This window comes from Orycteropus afer, unplaced genomic scaffold (genome assembly GCF_000298275.1).
Source record: "Orycteropus afer afer isolate SDZICR_OR568_19922 unplaced genomic scaffold, OryAfe1.0 scaffold00146, whole genome shotgun sequence".
NCBI classification, from domain to species: Eukaryota; Metazoa; Chordata; class Mammalia; order Tubulidentata; family Orycteropodidae; genus Orycteropus; species Orycteropus afer.
In genome coordinates this window covers 2,063,268-2,074,127 of record NW_006921733.1, presented here as the reverse complement: position 1 = coordinate 2,074,127, position 10,860 = coordinate 2,063,268, and the positions used below count along the sequence as shown (strand labels likewise).

The 10,860-nt window shown below is 35.9% G+C and overlaps 1 protein-coding gene across 1 annotated transcript in view; it reads left to right on the top strand.

Moving 5' to 3' along the window:
* The window catches only part of GABRG3 (gamma-aminobutyric acid type A receptor subunit gamma3), a 1,139,981-nt gene that overhangs the window by 775,089 nt on the left and 354,032 nt on the right, over positions 1–10,860 (top strand). The gene's annotated exons all lie outside the window — the stretch shown is intronic.

Here is a 10,860-nt window from a genome sequence, read left to right as displayed (position 1 = left end):
AGGAAGTGCAGCCAGAATGCTCCTTGGAAGCAAGAATGGCCAGATTCATCTCACCTATTTTGGTCATGTTGTAAGAAGGGACCATTCCTTGGAGAAGGATGTCATGTTTCATAGGGTGGAGGGTCGATGAAAGAGGGGGCGGCCTTCAACAAGATGGATTGACACAGTGTCTGCGATGATGGGCTCAAGTATAGCAGGGATTTTGGGGCTGGCGCGGGATCGGGCAGTGTTTCGTTCTGCTGTGCATGGGGCACTGTGAGTCGGAAAGGACTCGACGGCACTTAACAACAAGAGGCAAGTGGGATTGTAACAAAAATCTAACATTCATATATCATCAGGGTCCCAGATGGAGAGCCAAATGACAATAAGAAGGCAAGATTGAAAAAGTATTTGAAGAAATGAGGCTGAAAACTTACCAAATTTAGCAATGTACATAAATCTAAGATTCAAGAAACCAGAGGAATTCTGAACAAGATAAACCCATAGCAATCATACCCCAGACACATTATATCAAATTTCTGCAAACTAAAGACAAAGAAAAATCTGAAAAATAATCCCTTACCTATACAAAAACAAACTCACTACTGTTGAGTCAGATCTCACTCAGAGCCACCTCTCCTTGGGTTTCTGAGGCAGTATCACTACAGAAGTAGATTGTTCACCCTTCCTTCTGAGGAGTGGCTGGTGGGTTTGAACTGCCAGCCTTCTGGTTAGCAGTCAAGTGCTTTAGGCACTATGCCACCAGAGCCCTTACCTACAGGTGGAATAAAATTCAAATAAAATTACATTTCTCATCACAAACCATGGAGGCCAGAAAGAAGTGGCACCACATTTTTCAAGTTCTGAAAGAAAAGATCTGTCAACTTAGAATCCTATATTCAGCAAAATACATAATTAAAGAATAAAGAAGAAATGAGTATATACTCAAAAAAAAAAAAAAAAAGACCTAAGAATTTCTCATCAGCAGATGTACCTGAAGGGAATGGATCAAGGAAGTTCTTTGAACCAAAGGTAATGATAAAAGAAGGAATCAGAAGATCAGGAAGGAAGAAAGAACAATGAAAAGAGTAACATATGGGTAAATGCAATAGTAGTTTTTTTTTTTTTTTAATAGCATTGGAAAAATAGGACATTCATAACCAAAATAAATAAATAAACAAAATTGAAAAATAACCCAGATACACCCCTAACACTTAACACAAAAATTAACTAAGAATTCATCTTTGACTGAGATACAAAATGTAAATTCTAATACTTCTGTAAGAAAATATAGGAAAAATTTGGCCTTATCTGAGATCAGGAAAAAGTTTCACAAATACTACACAAAAGCACGACTTTTAAAAGAAGAAACACACACAAAAATGTTGTTGTTGTTATGTGCCATCGAGTCAGCTCTGACTCATAGTGACCCTAAGCACAACAGAATGAAACACAACTCAGTGCCCCATCCTCACAATTCTTCCTAAACTTGAGCTAATCCTTGCAGCCACTGTGTCAGTCTATCTCATTGAGGATTTTCCTGTTTTTTGCTGACCCTCCAAATTACTAAGCATGGTCTACTTCTTCACAGAACGGTCCTTTCTGACAACAGACCAAAGTAGGTGAGACAAAGTCTTTCCATTCTCACTTTCAAGGAGCATTCTGTCTACACTCCTTCCAGGACAGATTTGTTCTTTTTTCTGGCATTCCATGATACTTTCAGTATTCCTTGCGAACACACAATTCAAAAGTATCAACTCTTCTTCAGTCTTCCTTATTCATTGTCCAGCTTTCATATGCATATGGGACAATTGAAAACACCATGCCTTGGGTTAGGTGCACCTTTATCTTAAAAAAAAAAAAAAAAAAAAAAAAGACATCTTTGCTCTTCAGCACTTTTAAATAGGTCTTTTGGGCAATCTATTTCCATAGAGATACGACCTTGGAAACCCAAGGAGGGATCTCAATGAGTCAGATCCGACTTGGTGGCAGTGTGTTTCATTGCGTTTTGCAGGTTTGCCTATAGCAATACAGTGTCTGTTTTTGTGACTGCTGCTGCCATTGGTGTTGATTGTGGATCCCAGTAAAATGAAATATTTGACAACTTCAGTCTTTTCTCCATTTATCATGAGACTGCTTATTGGTCCTATTGTGAGGATTTTCATTTTCTTCATGTTGAGGTGTAATCCATACTGAAGATTGTAGTCTTTAATCTTCATCAGTAACTGCTTCAAGTCATCTTCACTTTCAACAAGCAAGGTTGTGTTTTCTGCATGTCCAAACCAAACCAAAACCAAACTCACTGCCCTGGAGTCAGATCCGACTCAGCGATCCCTCCTTGGGGTTTTGAGGCAGTATCAATATGGAAATAGATTGCCCAACCTTTCTTCTGAGGAGTAGCTGGTGGGTTTGAACCTCTAGCCTTCAGGTTAGCCATCAAATTCCTTAGGCACTCCACCAAAAGGGCTCCCGGTCACTTTAAATATCCAAAATGACCACTGTTTATAAACATTCAAGATGGCTGTGCCCTTGGTAACTTTAAATGTCCAAAATGGCTGCTACTTGTAAACAATCAAAGTGGCTACGCCCTCCAGACTGCTGAAAGTCCACAGCTCAGTTTCTCTCCCTTCTTGCTGTTCCCCTTCTTAGTCATAGGCCACCAGCTCAGTCAGCCCTGCAGCCCTTGAGCAGGGCTGCTCTTTAGGTCAATTCTCCCATCCCAACACCACTTGGAAATATTCAGGCTGTTGGTCCTGTCAGAGTAGCTGACAGTCCACTGCTCTAAACGTCTCCATACTCACTGTTTTCATTCAGGTTTTTCAACTAGTTGGTGCTTAATCCACTCCTGTATACTTCCTTTCAAAGCTCAGGACTCCAGGATTACCTTCCGTATCTCTGTCATTTAGTTTCTCTTTTCTTTGTTGAAGAGGGTCTGTGTAGCTTGTCTGTCTATTCCTCCATTTTACCAGAAGTCATCTCCTTTATCTTTTTTTGATGCTTCCTGCATCATTCAATATTTTGCCCAGAGAATCTTTCAATATTGCAATTCATGAATTGAATTTTTCTTCAGTTCTTTTGACTTGAGAAATTCTGAATGTGTTCTTTCCTTTTAGTTTTCTAACTCTAGGCCTTTGCACATTTCATTACAATAATTGACTTTGTCTTATTGAGCTGCTCTTTGAAATCTTCTGTTCAGCTCTTTTATCTTGTCCTTTCTTCCTTTTGCTTTAGCTACTCTTTATTCAAGAGCAAGTTTCAGAGTCTCTTCTGACATCCATCTTAGTCTTTTCTTCCTTTCCTGTCTTGCTAATGACCTTTTGCTTTCTTCATGTATGGTGTTATTTATGTTATCCCACAATTCATCTGGTTTCCAATTATTAATATTCAATGCATCAAATATGTTCTTCAGATGGTCGCTGAATTAAGGTGGGATATAATCAAAGTCTGGTAGCATAGTCCCTAAGGCACTTGACTGCTAACCAGAAGGCTGCCAGTTCAAACCCACCAGCCACTCCTCAGAAGGAAGGTTGGGCAATCTACTTCCATAGTGATACTGCCTGTGAAACCCAAGGAGGGGTTGCTATGAGTTGGATCCAGCTCAATGGCACATAACAACAGCAACATAATCAAGGTCATATTTTGACTCTCATAAACTTGTTTAATTTTCTTGAGCTTCACCTTGAGCTTGAATAAGAATAGTTGATGGTCTGTTCCACAGTCACCTCTTAGCATTCTTTTGGCTGAAGATATTGAGGTTCTCCAACACATCTTTCCACATAGGTAGTCAATTTGAATCCTCTATATTCCATCTAGCAAGATCCACATGTATAGCTTCTGTTTATGTTGTTGACAGAAAGATATTTTTTGGTTGTTGGTCTTGCAAAATTATATCATGTGGTCTCTGGCATCATTTCTATCACCAATGTCATATTTTCCAACTACTGATGATTCTTCTTTGTTTCCATCTTTCTCATTCCAATTACCAGGAGCAGTCAATACCTTGTGATTTCATGTCTGATCAATTTAAGACTACAGAAATTGGAAAAAAATTTAAATTTCTTCATCTTTTTGGCTTTAGTGATTGGTGTGTAAATTTGAATAATAGTATGGCCTGGTTTTCCTTGTAGGCATATGGATATTATCCTATCACTGACAGCATTGTACTTTAAGATGGATTTTGAAACATTCTTAGTGAGGATGAATGAGACCCCACTCCTCTTCAATTTGTCATTCATGGTATTGTATATTATATGATTGATTCAAAATGTCCCAAACCAGTCCACTTCAGCTCACTAATGCCTAGGATATTGATCTTTATGTGTTCCATTTCAATTTTGACAACTTCCAATTTTTCCTAGTTTCATACTTTTTACATTCCACATTCTGATTATTAATGGGTGCTTGTAGCTATTTCTTCCCATTTTGAGTTATGCCCCATCAGCAAACAAAGGTCCCAAAAGCTTTACTCCATCCATGTCATTAACATCGACTGTAATTGGAGGAGGTAGCTCTTCCCTAGTCATGGTTTGAGTGTCTTCTCACCTGAGGGGCTCATCCCCTGGCACTATATTAGACAGTGTTTCAGGGCTAGTCATAAAGTTTTCTAGTAATATATCAGACAATATTTCACTGCTATTCATAAGATCTTCACTACCCATTCTTTGAGAATTGGATGGCCCCTTCCTTATTTCCCGGTATCTTAGTCTGGAAGCTCTACTGAAACCTGTCCACCATGGGTGACCTTGCTGGTATTTGAAATACTAGTGGCTTGACCTCCAGCCTCACAGCAACATGCAAGCCACCCCAATATGATAAACTGAAATGAGTGGTGGAAATAAAAAGATATATTGGACTAATTAATGTTAAATTATTTTGCTCTGCAAAAGACATTTTCTATTTAGAGAATAGAAAGATAACCTACAAAGGGAGAGGAAAAAAACTGAAAATCACATTTTAAACACATTTTAAAATCTTATATCCAGAATATATATGTTGTTGTTGTTAGTCAGTCAATTCAATCTCTTAATAAAATCAGGTATAAGAGAAAAAAACTTGGTTCTGTGACATCCTCACAGTAGTATGTATCTTTGAAGTCATTGCTGCAGCAACTGTTTCAATCCCTCTTATAGAGGTTCTTCCTCTTTTCAACTGACCTCCATTTTATCAAGTATGATGTCCTTCTCCAGGGATTAGTCTATCCTGAAAATATGTAAGTGAGCCAAAGTCTCATCATCCTCACATCTAAGGGACATTCTGGCTTTACTTCTTCCAACATTTGCCATGAACACCATATTTCAAATGCATCAGTTATTCTTGGCCCTTCATATTGTGTTATTCAGCTTTCTCATACATACAGGGCTGTTGAAAAGACCAGGTTTGGTCAGGCATAACTTAGTCATTAGAGTGACAATATTCCTTTTTAAGATTTTAATGGAGACTTTTGCAGTAGATTTACTCAACTCAAAATGTCATTTGATTTTTTGACTGCTGCTTCCATCAGCATTGGTTTGAATCCATATAAAATGAAATCACTGAAAATTTTAATCTTTTCTCCATTTATCATGATGTTGCTTACTGGTCCAGTAGAGAGAATTTTTTTCTTTATGTTGAGATGTAATCTATACTGAAAAACTTTTTTATATTTATCAAAAAATGCTTCATGCCCTCCTCACTTTCAGAAATGAAGTTTGTGTCATCTCTGTATCACAGACTGTTAAAGAGCTTTTCTCCAATCCTGATGCCACATTCTTCTTTGTATTGTCCAATTTTTATACATAATTATTCTTCATATATCCCAGCTTTTAGAATTATTTACTTAGCATATAGTGCATGGATACAACCTTAGTGCAAACTTTTTATCAATTTTAAGCCACAAGGTATTACCTTACTCTGGTTGAATGACTGCATCTTATTCTATATATAGGTTCCACATGAGCACAATTAAGTGTTCTGGAATATCCATTCCTTTCAATGTTGTCCATAATTTATGATCCACATGGTTGAATGCCTTTGGGTAGTCAGTAAAACACAAGTAAACATCTTTCTGGTATTCACTGCTTTCAACTACGATCCATCTGACATCAGCAATGATTTTCCTTGTTGTACATCCTCTGAATCCAGCTTGAATTTCTGGCAGTTCTTTATCAATGTACTACTGCAACATTTTTTAATTATCTTCCCCAGAGTTTGCTTGCATGTGATATTATTGGTTATGTTTGATAATTTCTTCTTTCCTTTTGATCACCTTTGACTGAAATTGACAGGAATATGTATCTTTTCTAGTAGGTTGGCCAGGTAGCTGTCTTCCAAATTTCTTCACATGGACCAGTTAGTGCTTCAAGTGTTCATTCATTGGTTGATACATCTCAGTTAATATTCCATCAATTCCTGGAACCTTCTTTTCCCAATATTGTTAGTGTAGCTTGGTCATTTTCCTTCTTGATCATATACTACTTCCTGAAATGGTTATCATTGACTAATTCTTTTTGGTACAGTAACTGTGTCTTCTTTCCATCTTCTTTTGATGTTGCCTACATTATTTGACATTTTTCCCATAGAATTTGCCAATATTGCAACTCAAGGCTTGACGTTTTCTTCATTTCTTTCAGTTTCAGCAATGCTGAGCCTGTTCTAACTTTTCGGTTTTCCAACTCCCAATCTTTTCACATTGCATTATAGTATTTTACTTTGTCCTCTTAAACTGCCTTTTGAGATCTTCCATTCAGCTCTTTTACTTCATTTCTTCCATTAACTTTATCTACTCTACTGAGGTTTCATAATTTCTTCTGTCATTCATTTTGGTATTTTCTTTCTTCTCTATCTTTTTAATGAACTTTTACTTTTTTCATGTATGATATTCTTGATGTCACTTTCAGAAACAAAGTTTGTCACATCTCTGTATCACAGACTGTAAAGAGTTTTTCTCCAGTCCTGATGCCACAATCTTCTTTATATTGTCCAGCTCCTGGGTTTATTTGCTCAGCATGCAGATTAAGTAGGTTTTCCTCCAATTCTTATACATAATCATAGAATTCTTCTGGTCTTCAGTCATTATTGTTCAGTCTATTTTTGAGATGGTATCTAAATTCAGGTGGATATATTCAAAGTTGTACTTTGGCTCTCATGGAATTGTTTGTTTTCTTTGGCTTCAACTTGAACTTCCATATGAGCATTTGGTGCTCAGTTTCACAGTTGGGTCCTCTATCAAAAGTCAGTAATAAGAAAGAAGTCCAATAAAAATAGGTAAAAGATTTAAACAAACCACCAAAGAAGGAATATGGGTGATTAATAAACAGGAAAAAATGATCAACTTTACTGATTATTAGATAATTGAAATTTAAACTACATTGAGATATCACTAGAGGATGAGATCTTTTACACATTTGTTCTAGGAAAGCAAAACGGTACAGTTAGCAAAACAGTTTACATGTAGTTAAACATATACTTACAATATTACTAGCATTCCCAAATCTAGGAAATGAAAACTTAGGATCACACAAAATCCAGTACTTAGAAATTCATATCTACTTTATTCATTATTTCCAAAAATTAAAAACAGCCCAGATTTTCTTCAACTAGTGAACTGTTAAACAAATTTTGTACATCTATATGATAAAATACCATTCATAAACTTTTTGAAAAAGTAATATACTGTTGATTCATCAAGGTAAATAGATGGATCTTCAAGTGAAAGAAGCCAGACCAAAAGGTGACATGTCATATCACTTCATTTATGTTACTCTGGAAAATACAAATTACAGTAGGTAAAGAAGATTGGTGGCTGCCTGTGTTGAAGAAGTGAGTGGAATGTTACCAATAAAAGGTTGAACATGGAAATTTTAGATTGATGGAATTTTGGTGATGGAAACACAATTGTATCCATCAAATTCAATAAGTAAATATCTAGTATATATATAGCCAGGTTGTGGAAGGAAAGATGAAATTCAGACTTTGAAAATTTAATATGACTCTATTGTAAATGAAACATTTCATGAAACTGAAGGAAATGGAGCAAAAAGAACTGACCTAAATAATAGTGTTTGCAATTCACTTTATATGGTTAAAGATAAAAAAAAAAAAAAACCTGTAATTTTAATTTTGACTTCCATGTTTATATCTTTAACTTCTATAATTCCAGTCCTGATATGTGAAGACACAGTGATTATTAAAGCAAAATTTAACACTTTTGAACATTTTTTTTTATTTCAATACCCTGTAATTTTTTAAAATTTTTTGATTTGTCAAGCCAAAATTTCTCAACTTAGCTTTCAGACAATATGCACCATCACAGGACCCATTCTATTAGTAAACAACACTGATTTTATTTTCATTTCTGAAAAATTACTATTTATCTATATCATCCACAAATGCACATTGAAAACTTCTGTATCTACACTATCTGCACTTCCAAGTTGAAGCCATTTATGGAAAGGCCTAAGTCAGAGCTTTGCAGGAATAGCAGGTTTGAGCTGGAAAGACATGCCTTACATTGTACTTTCTATCTTATTTCTGGAATTCTACTGTTGTAATTTTTTGGAGGGTTGAGACAAAGAAGAAGGAAAGTTTTCATTGTCCTTCTAAAAAGCGTAATCATTAAATTGACTTATCTTTTTTTATATGCATGTTTTATCATTTTAAATTTATAAATATTTATTGGGCGATTATAATCATGAAAGTATGTATTTATATATGTGCATTTGAGTGTGCATGAATATTTGTGTATGTGCACATTATGATGAGAACTATGAAGGAAGTATTCATTTACGTCTATCTTGTTCTAAAAAACAATAATTTGAGCTAGAAATGACCAAGTTTTGCTGGTTTCCTACCATTATGGTACAGTGGATATTCATAAGACAAAACTCCTGAATTAAAACTTGCTTTGTCATATATTTGGGAAGATGACTAACACATGTGCACACACACACACACAAAAAACGCAACTATAGAGCAATGAAAGACAATTGTATTATTAAATAATATTTGCAACTTTAAGAAATGGTGATTGATGTCACATAAGGGATTGACTTATTTACTGACTTTTTCAGAGGCTAGAACATAATGATCCTGCCTCAGTATCTGCAGGGGGAATTGGTTCCAGGACTTCTGGGGAAACAAAATTTTGTGAATTCTCAAGTTCCTCTTATAAAACAGCATAGTATTTATGCATAACCTGTACACATCCTCTTGTATACTTTATCATCTCCATATTACTTTTAATTCCTAATGCAAGGTAAATTTATGTAAATAACACTTTGCACTCCCTTTGAGAGATTCTTTTAACATTTTTTTAAATTGTGATTTGGGTGAAAATTTACAGAGCAAATTCATTTTCCATACAGCAGTTCACATATACTTTGTCTCATGATTTTGACCACAATTTACCACAATGCAACAGCTCCCCTCCCACTTCCTCCCAATAGATACCTCTTGCCTCTGTCCATCCCTCCATGCACTCCTGCCCCCTGAGCTGTCTCCCTGTGCATAAGCAGCCATGCTTTCTCCAATGATTGTTCTCTCCAAGGAGTGTATCTACCTCAGGTAAATGTTCAACTCATATGCCTGTCTTTTGTTTGGTTGGAAGCCACAGGTGTGGATTCAATTCCAGACCTGAAGAACAGCTAGGGGCCATAGTCTCAGTGGTTCCACCAGGTTCTATCAGACCAGCAAACCTGATCCCCCGCCCCCCTTTTTTTTTCTTTCTCCAAATGAATTTGAGTTTAGTTCCACATTGTTCTAGCTCTCTATCCAGGATCTCCTACATAGATCCCCTTCCAAGTGGATGAGAGTGGTAGCCGAGCACGATCTAGTTCATTGGGTCCATAGATATTTATTATAGTTATGTCTTCATAGTCAATTGATCCTTTCATCATTATATAATGTCCTTTGTCTCATATGGTTGCTTTTGTCTTAAAGTCAATTTGATCAGAAATTAATATTGCCACTCCTGCTCTCTTACAGTTGCCATTTGCTTGATATATATCTTTTTCCAACCTTTGATTTTTAGTCTATTTTTGTCTTTGTCTCTAAGGTGTGTCTCTTTTAGGCAGCATATTGATGGGTTTTGTTTTCTTATCCAATCTGCAACCCTCCGTCTCTTGAGTGGTGCAGTTAATCCATTAACATTCAATGTAATTATTGACAAGTATGTATTGGTTGCTGTCATTTTGTTATGTGTTTTTTCATGGTGTCCCTGGTTTCTTTGTTCCATATTATTTTCTGTGCTGAACTCATTATATTTATGAACCCTGTTATCATTTCCTTTGTTGCTGTTGTTTTAGTATTTGCTGAATATTTGTGCTTATCCTCTTTTTTTATTGTGACGTGATGGTTTATCATTTTTCTTTGAGGTTACCTTATGGTTTATAATTTTCTTCCCAAGTTTAGAACAGTCCATTCTATCTTGCAACTCTCTTAACTTCCTCACCATATAGAAGTTGTGTAACTACACATTATTTTCCCTCTTTTTCTTTGTAGTTGTCCTCACTTGCCAATTGATGTCTCTGGTTCCCTGTTTACAATCTCATAAACTCACTTTACTTTGAATACATCCATAACTGTGTTGGTTTCTGGGTTATGTCATCTTGTGTATTAATGGTCAGTTGTTGTTTGTTATTTTAGGTGCTCTCTTCAAAGTACTCCCTTTAGCATCTCTTGTAAGATTGGTCTAGTTTTAACAATTTCCCTTAGTTTCTGCTTATCTGGAAATCTCCTAATTTCACTATCATATTTGAGGAAAAATTTTGTCAGGTCTATAACTCTTGGTTGAAAATTTTTCTCTTTCAGCGTTTTATATATACCATCCCATTGCCTTCTTCCTTGCATGGTTTCTGCTGAGAAATAAGAGCTTATTCTTTTTTTTTTTTTAGGATTTGGGTGAAG